The 14,194-nt window shown below is 38.0% G+C and overlaps 1 long non-coding RNA gene across 2 annotated transcripts; it reads right to left on the bottom strand.

Annotated features, from left to right (window-relative positions):
- Window positions 1-275: 275 nt before the first annotated feature.
- On the bottom strand, window positions 276-14,127 carry LOC127542774 (uncharacterized). 2 transcript variants are annotated; one of them, XR_007948815.1, is made up of 5 exons: window positions 13,395-14,127; window positions 5,827-6,107; window positions 4,286-4,423; window positions 1,391-1,626; window positions 276-756 (listed from the first exon to the last, which is right to left on the bottom strand). It is a non-coding gene; the product is annotated as an uncharacterized LOC127542774 (long non-coding RNA). The 2 variants fall into 2 exon arrangements; XR_007948816.1 differs by lacking the exons at window positions 4,286-4,423; window positions 5,827-6,107 and having other exon boundaries at window positions 13,395-14,105.
- Window positions 14,128-14,194: the final 67 nt, after the last annotated feature.

Here is a 14,194-nt window from a genome sequence, read left to right as displayed (position 1 = left end):
ATCAATACAATGCTTCCCAAATGCTATTCACCTATACCTCTCAGACCCTCTTCTATACTCCTTTCCCTTCCCACCTCACCACTATGGGTGTAGCTGGGCAGGTTTAGCTGTCCTCAATAGGCACTATCAAATTATCATCTAGAAGAAAAGAAGATAAATATTGTGCAGAAAAATTAAATTATGGAAATATTCCCTTCGCTCTCAGTGGTTCCACCTTGATCCCATATGTGGGAAATCAGCTGTCAACTAACCTCATAACACTCAAGACAACTTGCTTTTCAGCAGCCACATGGTTTATTAAAACACAGTAAAGAAGCTATCACATAGCACAGTTGTAAAGAAACTGCTTCCCTTGAGTCTTCCCCCAAACCTCCTTCCAACTTATACACAAGGCAAAGAATAAAGGAAAGAACTGTCTCTGGAACTTGCTGATATCAACTCTATGAACAACCAACCAGAGGAGGAAACAGGAGAAAAGGACTGAGGTTTGGGATCAGTCTTCTTGGCACGATCTCACCAGCAGCTCAACTTTCATAGGAACTACCATGCCTGTCCAGTCCCAGCCAAAGGATTCTCTCACAATAGTAACAGTCTGTGTCCCATTCTGCTGGCTCCACATTGTTCCATATCACTGCAGTTATGTAAGTTTTGTGCCAATTCATCTTCCACTGTGCCCAACTTAGGCCACAGCTAAAACTGCCACAGCAAGCAGTCAAGGTTGGTCATCCATCTCACTGGTAGTATGGAGATAACAGCCTGAAAATGACAAACAAGAACAAAGAGGAAATAGAGATTTTGTCATATGTACATCTACATTTTCTTACCTTTTTATTTTGATCTCACAAACTGATTCTCCTCAATCAAGTTTCTAAAGAACATCAGGAATACCTATGTCACGTCTCATGAATCTGGTACAAAGATATGGTACCATCATTTGCCAGTTATTATCTATCCCCAGTTCATTACAAATGAAGTAAATTCCCATTTAATGTAGCAAATCCAATTAAATTTAAACTGATCAAACCTAAGATGCCAACACAGACAAAATTTATTAGAAAGGGTCCTAATCAAGCACCTCAGAAAAACACATTTGGTATTTAGTGATCCAATACCTCTTTTCCTTCCACAAAAACTGACAGACTTTATTACAAAGTAAGTATTCCTGGGACCCTATCTCAAATTGAAGAGCAGAGAAAAGACATTTTAAAGCCTTTGCACAATACCTCTACATCCTAGATCCCATATGCAGGTAATAAATCAAGAAAGGCAAACAATGCTCTCTTGGGAAACATACTATGATTGGGATGGGGGTTCTTGACATTCCCGGGGTGAAGGTGAGTGAGTCAGTTTGTAGATGACATCACCTCAGGACCAGGCAACGAATACTTACTTTTTTTTATTACTTGGGAATATTGTTAAGGGTGAGGAGAAAAATGTTGACTAGTTGAGGAAATGGAAGGCAGTACTTGGGCCCAATTTCAGAGAGACATGTTACTAGCCTCCTCGAAAGGTAAGTTTCTTTCTCTGAAGGATGTGATGCATTTTCCAACCCCAGGCAGATGATGAAGTAGACTTCCAATTCAATGTTCAGGCTGTCTTTCTCAAGTATACATATTGATCCCAGATCTGTGAAAATAAACTCAAAATGCATCATTAATCTCGCCTTCCTTACGTTTCCAAGAGAAAACACCAAATAAAATAAGGCAAGGGACCTACTCTTCCCCTTCACCCCGCCTGATATTCCAAGGAGAATAATATCTCAATATATCTTTGTGTTTATATATATAGGCTCATTACAAAGCAGGGTTTACATATACATAGGAAGACACAGAATCCACAAAACAGGATGCAGAAGAATGAATATATCATTCATCATTTCAATAAGTCATTGTTTCTTGTCTAGACATGGATGCCAATAGGTGGGTCTCTCCATGACTTAAATACTTAACCCAGACCACAACAATCTATCCACCTCACTTCTCACCCAACTTCACATATAAGCATAAAATTATACAAACATAAAATTGCTTAATAAAATCCTATAAAAGGGACAGAAGATATTCTGGTACTTGTAATAAGTTTCTTCTGTGTATTAAAGGAACTGGCACTAGAAACAAAAGCTCAAAGGTACTGCTTAATCTATTATCACTGTTCTCAAATCATAATCTTCAGTCTTACTGCTGGCTAAATAAAGGAAATATCCCACTTTATCATAGAAGGACCATTTAGTTTTCAGTCCTTCATTCTTTTTGTACTTTTCTGTCCAAAGATACATAAGCTATTTCTGATTCAGGAGTATTACACACATTTTTCTCCTACCCCCCAGTTGTGGGAACATATCTTAAACCCCTGTACTACTTTAGGGGTAGATATCAGGATACTGAGGACTGATTTTCATCATGATGAGTGCCATTTCCCTGCAGATAATATCTACATGCAAATTTTCATCACTAAATCATTACTTCCAATGGGGAAGATGATAGTAGGTGGGGCCCTCCACCCAGAGGAGGAGTTAGAAAACAGATTCTAAACACCAAAGAGGTCCATTAAAACAAGTCTAATACCAGCCTTTTCTTGGATATCAGAGAATTGGGTCTAGGAGTGCTTGGGGAAATTCTAGAGTAAGGCCATTTGTTCTGACTGTTGCTAAATAGGGTCACAGTACAGTTTTTGAGAGGCACTTCACTACGTTATTTGACTCCATCATTACAATTTATCATCTTTTTGGTTTTTTTACTCCCAACACTATCTCAGCTAGCCTTTTGTTGAAAATCTACTGGTTTTTCAAAAGCAAGACATTTTGGGAGAACATACCCAAGTCAGTCACAATACTTCCAACGCCCCACTACCACCACCAGCATCAGGAGCTGCTGTGTTCAAACTGCTTAATAAAGCCTTTGGACGGCCCACTGTCACTTGGGAGCAGTTTGGGCAGGATGAGGTATTCTGGAGAATATCAAATGGCCAAATAAGAAACCTGAATCTTTTACTCTCTAGTTGTACTGCACAACACAGGCCAAAATATACAACCCCAATGAATGAAGTTAGGGTAAGGATTTTCAGAACTGCTACCCAAATGCCCTATTAGTTAGGGGGTGTTTTGGAGAATTTCTTCTGGTCAGCCAAAAAATAGAGATTTACATGTTTGTAGAATTTGTTTCTCATCATCAAAGTTGGATTTCTCCCATGATGCAGATTCTTGGTCAGTAAGACCAACCCTACTCATTATCTGTAGGAAGCAATCAACTCTAGCAGTGGGTTCTCCATCCTGGACCTAAGCAGGAAGCTGACCATGGGAGTCTCAGTCTGCTACCTCAAGTTCTATTGCTCTATTACTTCCCAAGAATAGATTTCAAAGGTAATATCAAGATTATAGTTCTCCTTGAGGAAGCAGGAAGGAACATGTCATCACGTCCATTTTTTAACTTGTCCATTTCCTCATTCACTAAGTCATGCTGTCAGCTAAACATGCTGAAATAATGAAGAGGCTAATTTTTCAATTGATAAAACTTCAGTTGATTAGATGCCAAGACACTGAAGGCCAGGAGTGTGTTTAACTCATCCTATTCTGCTTGAAGGTCCTGTTTCTAGATGAAAAGATATATAGGAGGCTAAAACAACAAAGAAACTTATTTTTCAACTGAAAAAACTCTTCTGTGGGTCAGATTCTCTACCAAAGTAGTAGAGGAGAGTAGACACTGTAATCCTTCAAAACCTCATTCCATCTAGGTATAAAGTCCACTTCCTCTGGGTGTAAAGAGATTGAAGGGACAAATACAATTAACAAGCTAATTTTTCAACAAAAACTTCTCAATGGATTAAATTCCTTGTCCTGCCAAGTCACTGGAAATGAGGAGATAGTCTTCCATACTTCACTCCAAGGACTGTCTGCCAGGGTAAAAGGGAATGTGATATTTTCTTCCTTTAAATAAAAAAAAATTAATAGCAGTGTATTTTTCCAAATACATGCAAAGATAGTTTTCACCATACATCTTTGAAAATTTTTGTGTTCCAAATTTTTCTTCCTTTCTTATCCCCTTCCCTAAGACAGCAAGCAATCCTTTATAGGTTAAATATGTGTAATTCTTCTAAACATATCTCCATATTTGTCATATTGTGCAAAAAAAAAAAATCAGATCAAAAAGGAAAAAAAGAAAGGGCAAAAAACAAGCAAACAAGCTACAACAACAAAAAAGTGAAAATAATATGCTCTGATCCACATTTAGTCTCCATGTTTCTCTCTGGATGTGGATGGCATTTCTCATCCCCAATCTAATGGAATTACCTTGAATCATCTCATTGTTGAAAAGAGCTAAGTTCATCACAGTTGATCACCACATAATCTTGTTACTGTGTACAATGTTCTCTTGGTTCTTCTAGGGAATGTGATATTTTCAAAACTGCTGGTCTGCTCTTACAGTATCTGAAAGGTGTAAAGAGAGGTGTAAGGAGAAAGTGACTTAACCAGATTATAAACAGTAGGATCTTAGCTTTACAGATGAGGAAACTAAGGTACTAGAAAGACAAGTGATTATGTCTGTGGTCACAAAGTTATTATCAAAGGCAAGATTCAACCTCTCTGACCCAGAATCCAATTATCTTGCAAGACTACATTGTTCATTTTTACTTTTAAGTCTGGTTTTTGTACTTATTAGCAAAGAAAAAACTACAAGACTCCAAGATTACATATGGATATGAGATAAGGAAAGTCCTCTCTACTCTTCCATGAAGTTCTTCAGGTTAAAACTCTTTCAAAATGGAATTCCTGAAGTTTACTTTTAAAGTTTTTGTGCTCTATTTAGTTCTTTCTCATCTCAGAAAAATCAGTTCTCAGAACTGATGATTCCTTTGCAGTTTTAAGACTGCAATAAACATTCTAAATCTAGAATTCACAATTCTTTCCAAATGTACATAGACAAAGCATCAAGACACTGACAAACTGGGTAAAATTTAACCAAGATTATGAATATACAATTGTATCTATGGGAACTGAAAATAAATGTATGACTACATTACTTCTGCTTATATTCTCTTCAGTTACTCCAAGGGTTAATGAAAATGGCTTGATGGGTACTTTCTATATATATATTCCAAGAGTTTCATGATTGAAATCTTTTAACTTTGATAGTAGTCTTCTTGGCAAATTTGTATCCAACAAGTCTCTTTTTGAACTCACAAATAAAAATATACTAAGCACTGATCACATTTGAAACACAACTGAACAAAGAAAAACATGCAAATTCCTGTTCATCAAAAGAGAATAGCTCATTATGTGAAGTACTTAACTTGAACAACTTCTAAAAGTAAACCATATTTACCAGAGTCAAAAATGAAAAGGAATATACATAAGGGTGATAAACAGAGCTTAACTTCACAAGAGGAAGAATACACTAACAGAGTAGTAAAAGTGGAGGTTGCAACTTTCAGTGAAAGTATTTCCAAAAAAAGATGATGATTAATGCTGGAAGCGATGTGGGAAAATTGGGACACTAAGACATTGTTGGTGGAGTTGTGAGCTGATCCAACCATCCAGGAGAACAATTTGGAACTATGCCCAAAGGAAAATCACACTGTGCATACCCTTTGATCCAGCAGTGTCTCTACTGGGATTATATACTATAGAGATCATACAAAATGGAAAAGGACCTACATGTGCAAAAATGTTTGTGGCAGCCTTTTCTGTAGTGGCAAGGAACTGGAAATTGAGTGGATTCCCATCTGTTGGAGAATGGCTGCATAAGTTATGGTATATGAATGTTATGGAATATAATTGTTCTATAAGAAATGACCAGCAGGTTGATTTCAGAAAGGCCAGGAGAGACTCACATGAACGGATGCTGAGTGAAATGAGCAGATCTAGGAGAACATTGTATGCAGTAATTCGATGATCTACTGTGATGGACTTGGCTCTTTTCCACAATGAGGTAATTCAGGTTAATTCCAATAGATGTGATGGAGAGAGCCATCTACACCCAGAGAGAGGACTGTGGAGCTGAGTATGGAATACAACATATTATTTTCACCTGTGTTGTTTGTTCACATGTTTTTTTTTTCTCATTTTCCTTTTTCATCTGATTTTTCTTGCACAGCATGATAAATGTGGAATTCTGTTTAAAAAAATTACACATAGTTAACATATACTGGATTATTTGTGATCTAGGGAGAAGGAGAGAGAGAAGGAAAAAGATGTGGAACCCAAGGTTTTATAAGGGTGAATGCTGAAAACTGTCTTTGCAAGTATTTCAAAAAATAAAAAAACTATTACAATAAAAAAGAAGAAAGTATTTCCAAAAGATAAAACAAAACAACAATACCTTTCCCCATCCTCCTGCAAAGTCCTCAAAAAGGACCTTAATGTGGCTTTTTCCAACAATGAGATGATTCAGGCCAGTTCCAATGATCTTATGATGAAGAGAGCCATTTACACCCAGAAAGAGGACTGTGGGGACTGAGTATGGTTCACAACATAGCATTTTCACTCTTTTTGTTGTTGTTTGCTTGCATTTTATTTTCTTTCTAATTTTTTCCCTTTTGATTTTTCTTGTGTAGCAAGATAATTATATAAATATGCATGCATATATTGCATTTAACATATATTTTTACCATATTTAACATATATTGAATTACTTGCCAACTAGGGGAGGGAGTGGGGGAAGAAGGGAAAAATCAGAACACAAAATTTTGCAAGGGTTAATGTTGAAAAATTATTCATGCATATATTTTGAAAATAAAAAGCTTCAATAAAAAAGGACCTTAAGAATCAAATGAGATTGAAGAAAAAAAATAATAAACCATCCAAGAAAAAGAAAAGTATGAAAAGAAAGTCAATCAACTAGAAAAAGAGATCCAGACTCAAGAAAAAAAAAAAGATTCTTTGAAAATTAGAATTGGGCAAGGGAAAGCCAATGAGGCTATAAGAGACTAAGAAATAACAAAACAAAATATATAGAATGAAAAAATAGAAGAGAATATGAAACATCTAATAAAAAATACAATAGATCTGGAGACAGATCACAAAGAAAAAACATAATAAGACTATCTGAAAACTGTGACCCCCCAAAAAAAAAAGAATCCTGATACAATAGTACAATAATCAGAGAAAATTGTCCTGAAATGATAGAAGAGGGAAAAGTGGAGATAGAAAAAAATCCACTGATCACCAACATATAGTAGCAATAATGCTAAATTTCAAAACGCCTAGATTGAAGAGAAAATTTTACAAGAAACAAAAAAAAGCCTATTTAAATATTCTGGAATCACAATTAGAATTGTACAGGACTTATCAGTAGCCACAATAAAAGACTGTAGGTCCTGGAATATGACATATCAACAATCAAAAGAACTAGACCTACAGCTGAAATTATCATATCCAGCCAAATTAATTTGAAAAAAAAATGAACCAAAAAAAACAAAAAAAAAGCTCAGAATTTTAGGACTTTGTTTCAAACAAATCTGAACTCAATAGAAAATTTAATATATAAGAACCAACATCAATGACTAACTTCAAGGGACTCAATAAAGATAAATTCTATGTTTTATACATGGAAATATATACCATATATCTAAGATTGACATTACTAATAATGATGCTATGAGAATTCAATGCAAAATTGACACAAGAGAAGTAGATGGGGGAGGGAGGCTAGGAGTTCTGAAAACCTACTCACATCAGAAATGGGTTAAATAAAAAAGTACATACATACATATAGATATATACATACATATATATATTACACTCTTCAAAAAAAGGAATGGGGAGAAGGGAATATCATAAAATGGGGTATAGAAGGGCATGGGACAAGGTGCATAGATCAATGGGAAAGGGTTTTATAAAGGATGGTATGGGATAAGATCGGGTAAAAGAGGATTTTTAGATCAACAGGAGTGGAATAATGTGTGCAGATTAATAGGAATGGGATAAAGAGGAGGAGAAAAGGTTGGGGAGAAGATAAGGGAGGGATCCATGGGGGGAAGAGGTTAGAGTACAATTCTAACAAGTAGAAGAGTTATCAGGGACAGGAAATAAAGAGATATACACAAACACAATGATAAGGAAAAGAATTTATTAGGAAAAAAAGACAGGGGTAGAAATTGTTGATTGTTAGGATTCTTACAAGATGCTAAGTAAGTGGAATTGAGGAGACAATGGTTAAATCTAGTTTAGCATTAATTTAATCCTACAACAAATAATGGTTTCCTAATGATATAATGATTGGTGCGTACTCAATGTGGAACATATAAGGAGGAGCTGTCAGGGCCAGAAAGGACAAGTCCACTAGAAGCTCTCAGAGGAGGAGACAGATTCATTCCATCTTCCACCTTTGTGCTGGCTGGAGACAGAAGCACAAACCTTTGGATTCAGAGATATTTGGAGGGAGCTAGAGGCAGAGGCTGGCAGAAGCAAAGGACTAACAGCAGGAACTCTCGGAACCAAGGAGAGATAGGCCTCTAAGAAAGCTAACTGGGCCCAAGGAAGGAGACAAGACATTGAAGGCATTTGGGGTGATTACTAAACTGAAACTAAGGCTGCCTCTAGAAGCCCCCCCAAGAAACCTGCTCCCAAAGAACATATTTTAGAGAAGAATATTACAGTTGATCTCAAAGTTAAACTGAAAAGATTCAATCAAGAGAAAAACTTAGATGATTGTATATGTATATCAGATTATTTGCTGTCTTGGGGATGGAAGGAGAAAAAAATTGAAACTTGAAATCTTACAAAAATGAATGCTGAAAAATCTTTACATATAACTAGAAAAAATACTATTGATGAAAAAAGAAATCTACATTATATGTCAGCCATATTAATATTGTTTTAGATGCATGTCTATGTATATATATATATATATATGGAAATGTGTGTATATATGTTTATAGGTGTATGTATGTGTGTATATAGATATATGTATGGGGGGTATGTGGAGTTATATGTGTGTAAATACATACAAATACATCCATGCTTAACTGCAACCTGCTTGGGGATGGTGGGGAGTAAGGATGAAGCAGGGGGGGGGGGGGAGTAAAAAGTGTACAACAGAGAACAAAAGAAAACTTATAAGGAAATAAAGATGGATAATCATGAATAAGTCTTATATTAGAAGACTTCTAATATACATTTTCTTGGAATGGAAATTTATTGTTACATATTTTAAATGCGCCCTGATGTTCTGCTCAGCCTGACGATGGTTGTTATGGTTTTTTTTCTTTTTTTTTTTTTCTTATTTTGTATTTGTTTTAAATAAATTTTAAAGATTAAAAAAAAGCTCAAAATGATGACTGAATCTGATGGTACACAAATAGCAATTAAGCCCTCCATACCTAGGTGCCACTCACTGCACAAGCTCTTCTGGAACTTGTCTAAAAAGAATACATTCATGTGTTCTCTTCACTTTCTTCCCAGTGCTGCACTTTCCTGTGCTCTTCCCAAAAAAGCAGCAGCACTTGTGAGTACTGACCCTGTAATCATGCTCAACAGATAGAACCAGAAAAATCGAGCTCCATGCCCCCATCTGTGATCTTGTTGGGATACAGGAAAATAGCTCAGTGAAGGAGACAGAAAGCAACTTTCTAAAACAAATTATGAGCTCAAGAGATGGTGCGATGGCTAGTTAATCAGAGAAAATAAGTATATCTTATTTTTTCTCCTCAATGAATAACTAACTGACCTTCAGTTCTTCGAGAAGCTCAGATCCTGAGTAAACACTGTCCCCCACACAATTCTATTCCCTGTCATCAGACTAGTTCCTATTGTCAATACCCAAGGATGTGCCAGATGTTACCTACCTACCACAGCAGTGAGAAATAGTATCTTTCAATGTATAAACCATAGTATGAAATACCTTCATAGAAGTAATCCTTTTTTTGGGTGGATGGGGGATATGAGAAGATATGAGATACTCACCCTTCTCCGTTTCCAGAAATAAAACTTTTAAAAATCCCTTTAAAAACCTTTAAAGCCCTAAAACAAATTCAACAAATAACTCTCTGGCACACGTTTGCTGGTTTATTTGGTGTTTTATACAATACAATAAACTTGAGTTCACTCATTGTGCCGCCTTTAGGATTGGGATTTAAATTCACTCCTCTTCTGCCTTAGTTTCCTCAGTTATACTGGAAAGATATATTAATGTGGGTGAGGGGAAAAGCACTGCAACAATATGATTTGTTTTGTAAATGTCCTTTCCTAAGCATAGTTAACATTTATACAATACTTTCACAATCTGTCTCCAACCTAAACTGGCTCTAACCCTAAATTTCCAGACTGATTGCACATTAGACCCTATTTTTTTTTTCCTCATGTTTTTCTCCTAAATCCCAGGCTTCTTTCAAGTCCTAGCTAAAATCCCACTGTCTACAGAAAGCCTTTCCAATCTCTCTTAATTATGCCTTCTCTCTGTTGATGGTTTCTAATATATCTAGTATAAGGCTTGTTTGTATATAATTATTTGCATATTGTCCAAAAATTAGATTGTGAGTTCAAATATACTTTGTATCCTCAACATTTATCACTGTGCCTGGCATAGAGTAAAGCCTTTAGTTAATGTTTACTAACTGCCATGATTATATTCCTTATATATAACATTCTACCTCATTTCTCCATGCTCTTGCAACAGTTGTACCCACTTGTCTATAGCTTCATTTAGGGAAGAGCCCTAGGTCTTTCTTGATACCCTCAATTGTTAGTGTGTTCCCCACCTAACCCCTAAACTACTTTCTATTTAATTTTGTACATGTTGCATGTCTCCCTTACCCCAGAGGAATGAGTGGCAAGGACTTGTTTGTCTTTTGTACCCTCAGGTCCTACTATCATGCCTGGCACAAAAATAAGTGCTTCAAAAATATTTGAAGAACAAATCAGACCATTTGCCTCCCAGGCCCAAAATTGTATCCCTAAGATCCCTTACCTCTAGGAATATTTAGGAATAATAGACTCAGGTGCCTGATCTGTTATTGAGAGAGCTGTTTCCTAGAGGTCCAGATGTAGGGCTTTATACTAGGCCTCTATGACTTCCCAGAACCAGAAGCTCAGACATCAGATTTATCACTTCCAGAATCCAGTCTAAGAACAACTTATACCAACTTGATACTACCTGGATCAGAACCTCAGAACCAAGCCACTAATCTGTAGGTATTGAACCTCAGTCATCAGGTTTATCTACAAAATCAGAGCCTTAGATCCCTCACCTTCATGTCCAAAGGCTCAGACACCAGACCCTCACCTCAAGGACCAGAGCTTTAGGGCCCAGGGCCCTCATTTCCAGGAAAACAGGATGCTACATAGAGCAAAGTGTCTTACACACATCAGGTACTTAATAAATGCTAGTTTAACAAATTAACTCAGACTCCTTCCCTTTCAACAGAATTAGCAAATAACACCACCGGAATTCATACAGCCTAGCTGAGGAAAAACAGCAGAGGCAGGTAACTTAGCCATAGAGGAGATGATCAATAGTTGTGGAGTGTTCAAAGTCTAGAGTCCAGTGTGTTGGTAGCTAGCAACATATAGAAAATCTAGTGGAAGTCACTGAATTATATATAACAGACCAATGATACCACTGAAATTTTCATTTTCTTAGACATTTAGTTGATAATCCTATAGAGGTGACCACAGACTATTTGTGGTTATTCTTTGGTTTCCTTTTTAGTTTTTATCAAGCATCAGGAGGAGGAGGAGGGGACAGAAGAAGAAGGGATGAGGAGGGAGGAGAGAACCCAGAAACTGAAGCATAACTGGATAAGACACCTTTATGCTCATAAAAGCAGAGTGAGGATGTCAAGTACATAAACTGTACCTGTAATGATGATATAGATCTTCTCCAAATGCTGAATAGCATTTAATTTTTGGGAGAGGGGGGGCAAGGCAATTGAGATTAAGTGATTTGTTCAGGATCTCACAGCTAGCAAGTGTTAAGAAGGTCCCATTTGAACTCAGGTCCTCCTGACTTCAGGGTTGCTGCTGCACTACTACATCTAGCTGCCCCAATTCCACCCCCACCCCCACCCCCAATAACAGTGAACTTAAATATCATTCTGAACTTTTGAATTTGGGACATGTGAGGACTAAAGATCCCTTGAAAAATTAAATAATAATGATTAGGAATGATACTAGAGAGAAGAGAGAGTTTTCTGTACAGTGCCTGAAACACTATAGCTGATCACAGATTTTCATTTGAGCTGTTAACTTCTTACCACTAACTGGTCAAACATTTAAAGAATAAAGAAAAACTATTTAAAATTTTCTTTTTCTCACTTACTCTTGGTTAGACTATTAAATTAAGCTTATAATTTAGATCTACAGGATGGTCTTCATGTTATGAGAATAAAATGCTTTAGAGTTAACACTCTGAAGAATACTCAACAGACCTAATTAGGTTCTTCACCAAAATGGCACGAAGGATATCTAGCCTGAACAAGTCATTTGTCTTTCTAGGAATCCATTCCACTATTTACCTTCCACCAAACTGATAAACCATCATGCACTTATAAAACTGGGTCCCTTCATACCCATATTGCCCCCATCTAGCTCTTACCAGATTCCACCACATCACACAAAGTGGCCATCACCATATGCATTTGCCTGAAGCCCCCTACTGTGGACTAACCTACCACTTTTTTAATGTTTTTTTTTTAATTTTCTATAGTCTTTAATTTTTCCCAATACATGTAAAGGTAGTTTTCAACATTCATTTTCAAAAGACTTTGTGCTCAAAAAATATACAGTATTTTAGGAAACAAAAAAAAAAAATAGCGTAAGATATCACACTCAAAAATAAATAGCTTTTTATTAAATAACTAAATTTTTTGAGGGAGAGTTGCAAATTTTCCCTCTCCAATACAGCAATCAATTTGATACAGAACTTACCACTTTCGAAGGCAGCCTATTCCCTTTGTGGCTGTTAGGAATTTTAGCTTATTTCTTTCTATCAAGTTCAAGTCCCTGGGTTCTTAGATCTGCATTCTGCAATCAAGCCAAAAACGCCTAAACTTTCTTCCAAGAAGTTACTGTTGCAATTTTGTAAAACAATCAGAAGAAAAAAAAAAAAAAAAACCCAAACGTGAAAGTTGGCGTCTACCTAAAAAACACATGCCCTTACTCAAAGACCTCCAGCGAGAAAAGAATTGACCTCTCCTAGGCAGCACACTGGGCCTCCACATCGCTTTGTTTGCGTTTCCTTCTGGCCGAACGTCGAGCCTGAACACCATTCTCTGTCCTAATTCTGCCGTTCTATGACGGCCGCCCAATGGCGTACTCCACCCCACTCGCTGAATAAGTGTCCTTCACTAGTTGACTAACACCGTAGAAAGTCTACTAAGAGATGGTAGGGCATCAAGTTTAAAAATATGAGTAGCAGGCCGGAGGGGTGGGGTGAGGAAATGGGGCAAGAAGGGCCACTCACATTCTCCTGCAACGGCAGCCTGTGTTCTGCCCCTTCCTTCCACCAAAAAGGACACCGGACGACGATGGTCCGTCCTCGAGGCCTGAGGGCCAGCTCCGCGAGGGACAGGTGGCCATATCCCGCGTCGGCCCCTTCGGAGAGCTCCGACGTCTAAGAGGCTCGTCCTTCCCGGTGTGAGCTCACCCAGAGCAGGATCGCAAGCCTTTTCCTTCTCCCACGGCGTCTCCTTCCCAATCTGACAGGGGCTAGTAAGGAGGGACTGGGGGGGGGGGGGGGAAGGCAGTTTGCTGGGGGAGGACGAGTGTGGGGGGGAGTCTTGAGAAACAAATCTTCCCAGCGGGGGGTAAGTGAGGGCGGGAAAACCGCTGAGGCTATCGAGGCACGCTGTCTAGGAGGAGGTTGGAAGTCTTCTTCCCGCCTTTTTTCCCCACTGTCTTCCCCCAATCTGGCTGATCTCTTCCTCCCCAACTCAAGTGGCCACTTTTTTTTTACCCCTTTGAGGAAAAAGACTAGAGGGAAACAACCCCTCTCCCCTTCCCTTGCACTCCTTCCCCAGAGACTCCACTCCCGACCCAGGCCATCGCCTTTCTCTCAGCCCAAGTCTCCTCCCACGCTGAGAAAAGTAGAGTGAACTTTCCCTCTGCACATTACTCACGGACTACCTCCGCCTCGAGACGCTCCGCCGTGAGCGCATGCTCAGTGGGCACCAACGGCCGCCCCACCCGATTCTGAACATCCCCCCTCCCTTCGGTTGAAGTCTCAGAACCCTAAGGTTTCGTCAGGGTTCGAAGCGCATGCTC

The sequence above is a fragment of the Antechinus flavipes genome, chromosome X, assembly GCF_016432865.1.
Source record: "Antechinus flavipes isolate AdamAnt ecotype Samford, QLD, Australia chromosome X, AdamAnt_v2, whole genome shotgun sequence".
In the NCBI taxonomy this organism is placed as follows: domain Eukaryota; kingdom Metazoa; phylum Chordata; class Mammalia; order Dasyuromorphia; family Dasyuridae; genus Antechinus; species Antechinus flavipes.
This window is presented reverse-complemented; position numbering and strand designations above follow the sequence as displayed.